This window comes from Protopterus annectens, chromosome 8.part0 (genome assembly GCF_019279795.1).
Source record: "Protopterus annectens isolate FY-2018-M chromosome 8.part0, PAN1.0, whole genome shotgun sequence".
NCBI classification, from domain to species: domain Eukaryota; kingdom Metazoa; phylum Chordata; order Ceratodontiformes; family Protopteridae; genus Protopterus; species Protopterus annectens.
In genome coordinates this window covers 1233435541-1233448633 of record NC_056741.1, presented here as the reverse complement: position 1 = coordinate 1233448633, position 13093 = coordinate 1233435541, and the positions used below count along the sequence as shown (strand labels likewise).

The 13093-nt window shown below is 37.4% G+C and overlaps 1 protein-coding gene across 1 annotated transcript in view; it reads right to left on the bottom strand.

Annotated features, from left to right (window-relative positions):
• IMP4 (IMP U3 small nucleolar ribonucleoprotein 4) overlaps positions 1-13093 on the bottom strand; it is a 267706-nt gene that overhangs the window by 188895 nt on the left and 65718 nt on the right. The gene's annotated exons all lie outside the window — the stretch shown is intronic.

The window sequence follows — 13093 nt, the reverse complement described above, 5'->3', positions numbered from 1 at the left end:
CAAATGCAAACAGATAAGAGCTAACAAACAGTCAGAATTAAGTGCAGGGTGATGAATGCTGACAAGAACTGTTCAGCCCAAGCAATAACTTCAATACCTACCAAATGTATTTATTTATTTATTTTACATCCGTTAACTGGGAAAGTCCGACTTGGAACAAAGACAATTTTCTGCAGAGGCCCGGGGAGTTCTATGACAGTACTCCGCTTAACAGTACATATGTGGACAACATGATCATCACTGTAGAAAATATACACATTAATATATTTATGTGATGTACAATAATTTGAAGACAGATATATTAATATATTCATATGATCTACAATATGCTGGCGGCAGATATTAGACTTCCACTCAGAACTTACTAATAACGAGGAGTTTCTGGGAGTGCAGGCTGATAAATTCTGTGGCAAATGCATGACAATAGGCAGACAAACATTGTACCAACTTGCAGCACACTAAAAGAGCCTTACATGGATATATGAAAATAAATTTCTAAGCTATTATGAACAGGCAGTCAGAGTTACGGAACCAACAAATGCTCTTATCGCAGGCTACAGAAGCATTACTTCAACATTTGAAATTAAGAAATATGCAAGTTAATACAAATAATTTTTCAAATACATCATTACACCTCCTGAAAACAGATCAAAAAGCAATATTAAACTATCACAGAACTAAAGCTAAATGGTTGCAAGCAATTTATATCACAGAACGGCATCTTTCAAAACAAACTAGAATTATGTAAAGTCAAAAAAACACTAATTCTAAACATTCATATAGGTATAGTATTTGGCTAACTGCCCTCATTAAGCATTTTAAGCCTAGCCAATTTCTTTCAAAGGTGAAAATCAAACCCTGTGCTTTGTGCCTGTGAGGTAAATACCTTGACCATTATGCCAACCCCAAACTCAACACAAACAACTATGTGGCAGAAGAAAGGTAGAGCAATCATGCCATAGTGATCCAGTTAGTCACATCTACCCGTTAATATCCATACATAACCATAAAGTACATCATAAGAATAAGTACTACAGGAAATCATATAACCATACGAAATTAAAAGAATATCTATGTAGCTTTCTTGGCTTCATAAAAGAATGGCTGATCCGTCTAAAGGACAACCTGCAGGATGACAGATGCATATCCTTAATCTACCCTGGGAAAGGACATCAAATTTATTATTCAAGAAAATGTGTGAATCACCAGGTTGCAGGCTGATTAATGCTATGGGCAATTCATTTTTGAAAAAGGCTGCAGTGGTGGCTGTTGACAAGGTAACCATAACCCAAAATGACACAATTAAGCTAGGCACCTTGAACAAAGTCTGTTTGGCTGCCCCTCAATTCCTTTAATGAAAAAGCACAAATGTTGACTGGATTTAATCCTCTCTACGTTATAAAAACAGCCCAAGCACATGCATGCAAAGCAGAAGTCCTTCCCCTTTGTTTTCAAGTTCAGGAAGTAGACAACTAACTGGGTGGATTGCTTCAAGTTTGTTCTAAAGACAAGTCCAAGCATGAAACAAGGAAAATGTTAGCGACCTTGTCTTTGTGGAAAGCTATACAATGCTCTTTAACGTTTGAAGTTCATAACTTTTGGAAAACTTAATTGCAGTCGCATCAGCCAGAACAGACATGGAAGTTTACACATAACAGGCTCAGAGCAAAATAATGTAAACCTAATATCTGCAAAATTAAGGTTTTAGACTGGGGCTGCTAGATGTCTATGTGGCCCAAGGTGTAAAATCCGTTTTACAACTTGCGTGAAATTTGTACTGGTAGCTTTAGGAGGTTAACCAAGTAAGAAGCAGATAATGCAAAATATGTACCTTTACGAACAACATGGATGTACACTTTTCCCAATTTCTCAGCTAGCAGCTTGGTAGATAAGGGTATCACAAGACAATTTAGGAATCATCTCATGTTCACGTAAAACCAATTAATCCTTAGAGAAACAGACACTGTATATAACAGATGTAATTACACAATGTCACCAGAAGTAAGACTCTCACAAAAAAACACTCAAAATAACAAACGGGTTGCCTGGAACAAAAGCATTACACCCAAGAGAGTGGAGACTGAACAAACAGATGATGTAGCAAGATATCAAGAAGGATCTGTACTGCTGAGACAGGCCATGTTGTGTTACTCTACTAGTAGACTTCTTCTGGAAGCATTTTTTTCTTGATTTAATTTAACGATTAAGATGGCGGACAAGGGGGGAGCAGTAGTGGTGCTTGACACCGCTTGGTACAATAACAGACTGGGAGATTTGTTATCTGACAACAGTACTTATATTTTGATTAATCCACTAGGTGTGAAACAGGTCGTTGATAGGGTACATAATCGTTTACAGTTTCGATTGAAAAACATGCAGATAGATAATGAGTTGTTTCAGTTTCTGTGGATAGAGAAACCTGTTACACCAATTTTTAAGGCTTTGCCTAAAATACACAACTCCACATTAGACCCACCTCTCAGACCCATTGTGTCTGGCAGGGGTTGGGTCACTGAAAACATTTCCATCTGGTTGGAAACTGTGCTTAAACCTTATATTGCAAAGTTGAATAATGTTTTATCAGACACAGGTCATTTTCTGAAAATCCTAGGGGAGGTTGGTCGGGCTCAGACTTTGGATAGATTTTTAATGGTGACTTTCTAATCAGCAATGACTATGGCTTATATGCAATTGGAGAGCTTTTGCAAGATATGGATGTGACTCCAGTAAGGATAGAACTTATTAAGAACATGCTGACACTTGTTTTGGACAACAATGTCTTTATGGGTGTGCAGCAGGCATATAGGCAAGCACAGGAGATAGCCATGGGCACCCCCTGTGCTAACACTTATGCTAATCTTGTTCTGTCCTATTGGGAGAGGAATACTGTTTTAAGGAATGAGAGATGGATGCATTACATAAAAATGTATGTGCGTTTTGTAGATGATATTTTTATTTTGTGGAGTGGGGACAGTAGCCTATTGGAAACTTGTGTGTCCTACCTACACTTCACGACCACTTTTTTGAGGTTCACAGTTAATAGCTCATATACTGAAACAGATTCTTTGGATGTGAGGGTTTTACAGACAGAGGAGGGATTCTCGTCATGTTTGTATAGGAAGGATTGCTGGAAAAACACTTTATTGTCTTTTGACGGCATGCACCCTCGCTATACCTTCCCTAATATCATACAGGGACAGGTCAGTAGAGCTTCCAGGATTAGTAAGGAGGACACAAGGTTTGAAGAAGAAGTGATTAAACTCAGGGACTGTTTTCGAGCAAGGGATTATGATGGGCAATTAGTTGATAAGGTAGTGGATAACAGTAAAGGTCTCAGGAAGAACAGGTATAAACCATGGTTGAGTAGGGCAAGGGATCAACAAAATCATAATGTACGTGACATGACCACACAGGGGGATTTAGGTTTAATGTTGACTTATGGCAGTAATGTTAAAGATGTCTGTGACATTATCCACAGGAACTGGAACATTCTGACTAGTGATGTTAATCTAAGGGATATAGTAGGTGATTGTCCTCCATTTAGATACAAGAGAAATAGGAACTTCAAGGACCTATTATGTAGAGAAAAGACAAACACCACTAGGAGAAATGCTATAGAAGCTGTGGGGACTGTACCCTGTGGGATTTGTAAAGCATGCAGTTACATTAACAAGGCAACAACATATAAACATCCAGTAACAGGCATGGTGTTCAATTTGAAGGTGAGGGCCACATGTAGAACAACTGACCTTGTCTATTTGGCGGAGTGTGTGTCTTGTCCAAGTTATTACGTGGGCAAGACTAATTGCATGCTCAAGGTGAGGATATTACAGCACCTCTCATCTATTAGGAACAGAGACACACACAACGCCTTGTTTAGACATTTAGATGAGAATCCAGCACATAGTTTTAGATTTAGGGCTATTGTCAATGTGAAATTGGGTAATAGAGGGGTGACATTAAGCAGCTAACAGAGTTAGCTGAATCTAAATGGATTATAGAACTAATGGCACATAGGAGCCCAGGACTCGATGATGTAGTTCCTATGAAACCCACCCTTATGAATAGGCGGGTTTTTTACTAGTTTCTCATTGGTTAAAGAGTTTTTTAAAAATTTTCAATGGAGTGAGATGTTTTATCTGAAGAAGGGTTGTTACCCGAAAGCGCTCATCTTACATTCTGTATTCTGCTGTTTTAATAAATTTGGAAGATTTGGAAGACTTAGCAGTGTCCAGCCGTGTTTTTTGGATTACAGAACTACAGCTAAATGGTTGCAAGCAATTTATATCACAGAACGGCATCTTTCAAAACAAACTAGAATTATGTAAAGTCAAAAAAACACTAATTCTAAACATTCATATAGGTATAGTATTTGGCTAACTGCCCTCATTAAGCATTTTAAGCCTAGCCAATTTCTTTCAAAGGTGAAAATCAAACCCTGTGCTTTGTGCCTGTGAGGTAAATACCTTAACCATTATGCCAACCCCAAACTCAACACAAACAACTATGTGGCAGAAGAAAGGTAGAGCAATCATGCCATAGTGATCCAGTTAGTCACATCTACCCGTTAATATCCATACATAACCATAAAGTACATCATAAGAATAAGTACTACAGGAAATCATATAACCATACAAAATTAAAAGGATATCTATGTAGCTTTCTTGGCTTCATAAAAGAATGGCTGATCCGTCTAAAGGACAACCTGCAGGATGACAGATGCATATCCTTAATCTACCCTGGGAAAGGACATCAAATTTATTATTCAAGAAAATGTGTGAATGACCAGGTTGCAGGCTGATTAATGCTTTGGGTAATTCATTTTTGAAAAAGGCTGCAGTGGTGGCTGTTGACAAGGTAGAGAAGCCCTAACCATAACCCAAAATGACACAATTAAGCTAGGCACTTTGAACAAAGTCCGTTTGGCTGCCCCTCAATTCCTTTAATGAAAAAGCACAAATGTTGACTGGATTTAATCCTCTCTACATTATAAAAACAGCCCAAGCACATGCATGCAAAGCAGAAGTCCTTCCCCTTTGTTTTCAAGTTCAGGAAGTAGACAACTAACTGGGTGGATTGCTTCAAGTTTATTCTAAAGACAAGTCCAAGCATGAAGCAAGGAAAATGTTAGTGACCTTGTCTTTGTGGAAAGCTATACAATGCTCTTTAACGTTTGAAGTTTATAACTTTTGGAAAACTTAATTGCAGTCGCATCAGCCAGAACAGAAATGGAAGTTTACACATAACAGGCTCAGAGCAAAATAATGTAAACCTAATATCTGCAAAATTAAGGTTTTAGACTGGGGCTGCTAGATGTCTATGTGGCCCAAGGTGTAAAATCTGTTTTACAACTTGCGTGAAATTTGTACTGGTAGCTTTAGGAGGTTAACCAAGTAAGAAGCAGATAATGCAAAATATGTACCTTCTGAACAACATGGATGTACACTTTTCCCAATTTCTCAGCTAGCAGCTTGGTAGATAAGGGTATCACAAGACAATTTAGGAATCATCTCATGTTCACGTAAAACCAATTAATCCTTAGAGAAACGGACACTGTATATAACAGATGTAATTACACAATGTCACCAGAAGTAAGACTCTCACAAAAAAAACACTCAAAATAACAAACGGGTTGCCTGGAACAAAAGCATTACACCCAAGAGAGTGGAGACTGAACAAACAGATGATGTAGCAAGATATCAAGAAGGATCTGTACTGCTGAGACAGGCCATGTTGCGTTACTCTACTAGTAGACTTCTTCTGGAAGCATTTTTTCTTGATCTGACTTTTTTTTTTTTTACTCCTACAGAATGACAATCTTTTGGGGATAACTTCTTCAGTATTTTGGGAAACGGAAGAGTATCTGCTTGACGTTTTACATAGTACTTTGTTTTAGCTTGAAATTTTTTTTGGATGGAACAAAGTCATGCATAACATCAAATGAGTGCAGCTTAAGTTGTTGCCCTGAAGTTGTTTTAGTTTAGAAATGCTGTCCCTTAATGAAACATATGCAGCGCTTATAACAAGTAATTTTTTTTTTTTTTTTTTTTTAAGAGGACGAGTGTATATATTTTCCCCCATACGCGGTAGTGGTGCTGCGGTAGCGTTGTTGCCACACAGTAAGACGCTGACCGGTTCGACTCTCAGCTAGAGCGTCTTCTGCGTGGAGATATGCGTGAATGGGCGTACCTTCGTTGAAGGTTGTGCGTTAGGGCTGGCAACTCAGCACATAAAAATCAACTGCCAATTATTAGCGGACCAGAGTTCCGCTGTGGCGACCCCTAACCGGGAAAAGCTGAAAGACACACCACCACCACCTGTCTGGCCTCCTACTCGCTATCTTCTGACAAGAGCGAGCGTGGACTCTTTTTGGGATTCCCATTCATTAGTCCCTGGGTCTACAAGCAGACTCTTATGTAAGCAGTACATACCCAAGGGGGTGGGTAAATAAATAAATAAATAAAAAATAAAAAAAATTAAATGTCCCTTATTTAGGAGCTATTTGCTTGGTTCCAGACAGATTTTTATCACATACTCCTTGAAAAGAAAAAAGGATGGAATATCAAGTGATTTTTTTAACTGTTCTATCTCTAAGACCTGAATAATGAATTTGGTTTTCTTTTATGGAATTATGTTGATCATTCAAAAGTGTTTATTTAATTTACTGATCTCCCCAAGGGAACATCTACAAGAAGGAACTCTAAGAAAATATTTTCTCAATTAGTGTACCTTTGATATGGCCGCAAAGTGAAGACATTTTTCCTAATAACCCAAAGCAACTTCATCATCTTTATTTGAATGTGGAGGAGGAAAAGGATGCAATTTTTCTCTCTTTTTATGGCAAAGTGTCTGCTGTAGAATGATTTGGTTTAGTTTTAAAAGATATTGATTCTTTTTGCACCAAGTCAAAAATATTTCCCAGCTCTCTTTTCGATACTGATAAAAAGGGGAAATTCACCAAATGCATGGGTGACTGACAAATCACTAGATGTCCACTCCTCCAGGGACTGTGGGGCAGATAAAGATGGGATGAACATGGGTGTCTACACTGGCATCTATGTCTCAACCATATCAACTTAAAAAAAAATCACCAGAACAGGGAAAGGAATAAAACTCCAAAAGCTTTTGCATCTTCAAAAGCCTCACTCGAGTACAAAAGGCCTAACCCAAACATGAGATATCACCCATCTACAGGGAAGATGGATTTTCTTCCTAAAACTTGCAAGCCTTTATCCTTGGAAGACACCTTGGATTCTGTGATGGCGAGTGAGTACACCTCCCCAAACTGTTTATTCCTAACCAACTTGGGACTTAAAAATTTGAGTGAAACACAGATGAAGGGAAATGGATCTCACCTTATTGCATTAGAGAACAAATCTAACCCCCAGCAGCTGGTGAGAGAACAGTTTCACGGAGAACAAAAATTCTCATAGCTGCCAAGCTCCCTGACACAAAGGATGAAGCCCTGACTACGAACCAGAGAATCCAAGCTCTGCTAGTGGCATATGTACTGGAGCAGCCAGACAGGAAAAGGAAAAATAAATGGTCAAGGCTGACTTGTTCACCCTGCAGAGAGAGACCGTTCAACTCACTGAAATGGTGTCGGACATTGCACAGAAATGGGCATGGCATACAGCACATAGGTGGGGATGTACACTAGACCCTGTCACACCATTTTCTCTCAGTAGTCATAAGGAACATGATGGAATGTGTACACCCACAGGAAAAGATACTGCAGGCCCTCTCACCTGCAAGTATGTAAACCATCCACTAGAGGTGGGGTTAGGATTAAATTAAGAAACCCACTAGTGGCTGATGTTTTCATGTTGGGTGACAAAGTTTGATGAATGATTGTAGGAGCACTGATGGTCGGCAGCAGCAAGGGATAAAAAGACTGTGGGGCAAGGATTACTGTACCAGACGCCCACCCAAGAAGATGCCAAGATCTAAACAATTACTTATAAGAATGACTAGACAGGGAGTATCTTTTGCTTGTGCATCCATTTTTGATTTTTCTAACACTTTACCAGAGGGAACAGAACCAGAGACAGAAGAACATTTACTTAACTGAATGGTCGGCAAAAGCTAATAAAATTTTAAATTCTCCTGTCTAGTTTTTTTTTTTAATTAAAATTAACAACAAAATTCAGTATTATAGTTTTCATAAACTAAAGCACGCACTCTGCATATTTAAATGGAATCTGACACAAAAATCACTTGATAGTAGCAAAATCCACGAGAGAGAGAAATCACTTGGGTTTAAGAAGCAAATCTTAAGGGCTTTCAGGTTAAGCTGCAGCAATCTTTCAAACACTGAGTATCAAGGGGTTTAAGAGACAATGCCCCCCCCCCAAGTGTTAGGGGTGTAGTGGGGATAAGGATCCCCTGCAAAATGCTCTTCTGAGTTTCAGCTGTCAGAAATTGTATGATCACAATTAAGAGAGTCAATCACAAAAATATCACATTTCTGTGTGTTGAAGAACCAAGGCTAGAACATAGTGAAAAAATGTGTGGAATGGTCATTTACTTCAATAAGCAAAACCACACAGTGTTCTTTTACAGAAGGTCTGCACTCTGAAGGCAATGACGGTCACAGCTTATGACTACAACCATATGCCACTACAGATGCAAAACTACTGCAGAGGTCTGGGCTGTAAAAAAGTTATGTACTAACCATAACATTCCATCTGTATTGTCCATTTTCATTCTTCCTCAAATGATGGGCTCAGATCCGATCCCTCTGCTCCAACTCAGCCATTGCGAAAGCTCATGACAACAAAAAGCTCTCAAACCTCTCCCTAATCTATAATGCATGAACCCCAATTACCTCAGATCTTGTTTGCAGCCTTAGTAAAAAGTAAAAGGTGGAAATTATTATGCAGAAGCTATATCTGGAGCTTATATAAGAAAACAAGGACATACAGGTCCACTAAGCACTCATTCTTCCAGAAGCCTTAAAGATGGGAGTTGGTGGGAGGGGAGTTGAAGAATGAAAATGGACAACACAGATGGAACATTATGGCGAGTACAAAACTTCTTTACCTGATGTTGTCAATTTTCATTCCGTCATCAACTGATGGGACAGAGTCCCCAGCTACCTAATTTCCAGAGTGGACTGAAGGAAGGATATTCCTGAGCACCACAGAACCAAAAGATGCCCTTCCTCTGAAGACCAGATCTAATCTGTAATGAGTAATAAAGGTATGGGGAGTAGCCCAAGCAGCTGCTGCACAAATGTTATCCATAGACACTCTGTATTGAAAAACTGAAGAAAGTGCCTTAGATCTGGTGAAGTGGGCTCAAACAGGTTTCGTCAGAGCAATGCCCAATATGTTATAAACAAGGGAAATGCAATTTTTTATCCATCTAGATAGAGTAACTTTGATAAATGGTTTACCAAATGCTGGCTCCGCATATGAAACAAACATCTCATCAGAATTTCTGATGTTTTTTGTCCTATGCAAGTAAAAAAGCAACGGTCTATGAACATCCAATATATGTTCTCTTAGAATAGCAAGCGTAGATCCCCTGGACTCGAGCCGTGAATCAGAAGCAAACTCGCCTGTTGCTTTTTGTCACACAACTTTATTCGATAACTGCCAGCACCACAAAGTACATCTAGTAAGAATGGTTGAGCGCTTTCATCTGCATTCACCAGATTTCTTCAGAACCATTTACCTTAACATGTCACTTCCTTTATATACACAAATTTTTGGCGCCAAAAAGTTAATTACATAATTGGTTAAAAACAAAATTGTTAATTAAAAACAAAATCACTCAATTGACATTTGTTGTGAATAAAAATGCAATAAAAAGTCACAAAAATATGTATATTAACCACTGTCATAAAATGTACTATATACTAGTACTAAAGTGCTTTTATACAGTGCATGATACATTTCATTATTGGGTCCCTTATACTATCTACCCTATGCTAAAATTTTAAATTTATAAATTCATAGTGAATATATATAAATAAGTAAAAATATATACTGTGTGTTAATGTATAAAATATATATAAAATGTACTCGGCTGATGAAATTTCCTTACTCTAACGCCAAAAAAGGCTTGATACTTATATAGTCATTTATACCCGGGGGGGATGTGGCATCTAAACATATCTGCCACTTGCTTTCTAACCAAGCTAAATATATTTTCCAATTTCCTCCTCTGTCATTTACCTCTACCTGGTCTATAATAGCAAATTTAAAACTATGTTCACTTCCCTTTTCTATAATGTGTCTACTTAGAGCGTTCTTAGTATCTCCTTTCCTAATACTATACAGGTGCTCATATATACGAGTTTTGAATTTCCTCTCAGTCTTTCCTATATAGTATACGCATTTCTCACACTCAGCAATATACACAATACGTTGTGTATTGCAATTACCCTTCTTAGGGTATACTACAGATTTCACAATATTCTTAAGTCTCATCCTACATTTTGTGTTAATATATTTACACTGACTACATGCACCACAACTCGTAGTGCCCTTCCTACTGTTTCCTGTGTAGGCCTTTTTCTTAGTCTCTATTATTCTTTTTAAATTCAAACCTGTTTTATATACTATAGAGGGTTTCGTACCTAGTATGTTTCCAATAGGTACATTACTAGTAATTATGTCCCAATGTTTCTTTAAAATTTCTGTCATGATGTTGGTATAGGGGTTAAACCTGATGATGCATACTCTATTATCTCGGTCTATTTGGACTTTAGTACTCACCATACTGCCTGTACCCAGTAGTGGTACATATTTACTACCCCATTCTTTCTTAACATAAGACGTAATGTTGATCAACATATGTTTAGGGTAACCTCTATCTAAAAATAACTTAAAAAGAATATCTAATTCACTTTGCATAATCTCCTTAGTCGATGACATTCTGGCTATCCTTATGCATTGGCCTTTAACTACATTACGAAAGATGTGGCCAGGATGACAACTGCTATAATGTATGTAGTCATTTGAAAACGTGGGTTTTCTGTATATTCTAGTCTCAAACCCTTGTCCTGTAGTACTAATCCAAGTGTCCAGATATGCTATTCCCACTTTGTCATACTGGTAGGTAAATTTGAGGAATTCCGTGGTGTTATTAAGGTACTCTAAGAACTCTTGTATCTTCTCTTCTGGACCTTTCCATAAAATAAACATGTCGTCCAGGAACCTAGTGTATAGTCCGATGTATTGGTAATATTCACTTGGGAAGATGTACTTGTTCTCCCACTCGAGCATAACCAAATTAGCAAAGATGGGGGCACAAGAAGCCCCCATTGCAACACCACGAGTTTGTTTATAGTGTTGACCTGAGTGGAAGATGTAGTTGTGGTCTAGGACCAGCCCCATCATATCCATGATGAGATTGATCCTGTCCCAACTACAACCTGAATACTTGGTCATACTATTACAAAAATATTCAAGACCAATGTCTGCCGGTATACTGGAAAATAAATCTTTCACATCAACTGTGAGGAAAATCAAATTCTCCTGCCAAACTTCATCCGTTAGTTTGCTCAAAAAATCCCATGAATCTTTTACTATGTGGTTAACTTTAGTATATATATGTTTCATCCAGTGGTCAATGGCTACCCCTAACTTAAATGTTTTCGATTTGTAGCCAGATATAATAGGTCTAAAAGGTGGATGTTCCAGATTTTTATGTAATTTAGGTATTCCTATAATTTTTGATAATAACGGAAAATCATTTTTGAAAAATTCATATACTTCATTGGTTATTCTTCTATCTAATAAATACTCCTCTACAGCAAAATCTATCCTTCTATATCCTGTAATTATTTGGTTCAACGACACTTGTTCGTAGTTACCAGATTCATTTAGGATCTTCTGTATTTCTCTTAGATATTCTTTATTTTCAAAAATCACAATCCCACCACCTTTATCTGGCTTCATTATTCTTATCTCATCATTCATAATGAGATTCTCTAAACATTTCCTTTCTTCAGTTAGTAAATTGTCCTTATTAGCTGTGTCTAACTTGTTATTCTTTATATTCCTGTGTAAAATGTGTAAATCTTTACAAACCATTTTCTCGTATAAAGCTATCTGTGCGTTAGATACAGGAATGTACGTGCTTTTCTTAGTTAACTTGTTACAATTAGTGTTTCCTTTTCCCTTATTCTGGCCTTGATTGAACTGTATAGCAAGATTAAGTCTTCTACAGAATAATTTCACCTCTTTTATGGCATCAAAAATATCAAATTTAACTGTGGGTATGAATTTCATCCCCTTGCTAAACAATGTAGTAATTTCCGTAGTAACCTGAACTTGTGTATAGTTGTATACTTTAAACCCTTCAAAGCAATGTATGTTCGGATGCCTTACTGGGTTTTCCTCAGGTATACTAATACTGGTACAAAAAGTAGATGCCTTCTCATTAATTCTGTTATCTACAGGGGTGGGGGGTGCATACTTCTGTACACTTTTTCCACCACCTTCTCCGTCAATCATTCCATCTGTATTCTCTATTGACTGTATCCCCTTTGCCATCTTTTTGGTGCCGGGTAAAATCCCCCCCTTGAAAATTTTCTTCTTCGTTCAACCTATACTTTCTTCTTCTTCCTTTTGTTTCTACTACTTCAAATACCCCTTCCCTTTCATCTGTATACTTAGGCCAGATGTACGCTCTTCCTGTCCTATACATTTCCATATCTCGCTCTATTTTATTCATTTTTCTATTGTAAACATTATGCACTTTACTTTTTGCATTAGTAAACTGTTTGGAATATAAATCATACCATTCAACAAAATCCACATCTTTTATAATAGATTAATTTAAACATTCTACTTCCTGTAGAAGGGCATTAATTTTTTTCTTCATTACATTTCAAAAGTGCTTTCATGTACGAAAAGCCAAAATCATCGAACATTTTGTTAAACAATTGCTCAATTTTTGAAGAATATTTTAAACCCAGTGGTAGTTTGAAAAACCTCAAACCTTTTGGTACCACTTGTAATTGAATACATTTTTCAAGATATGCATTGTCCACTTTTACACTTTTAAGTTGTATTAGTTTTTTACCCAATAAATAAATTCTGGATTTCACATAATTAGTAACATTTTCCTCACATTCATA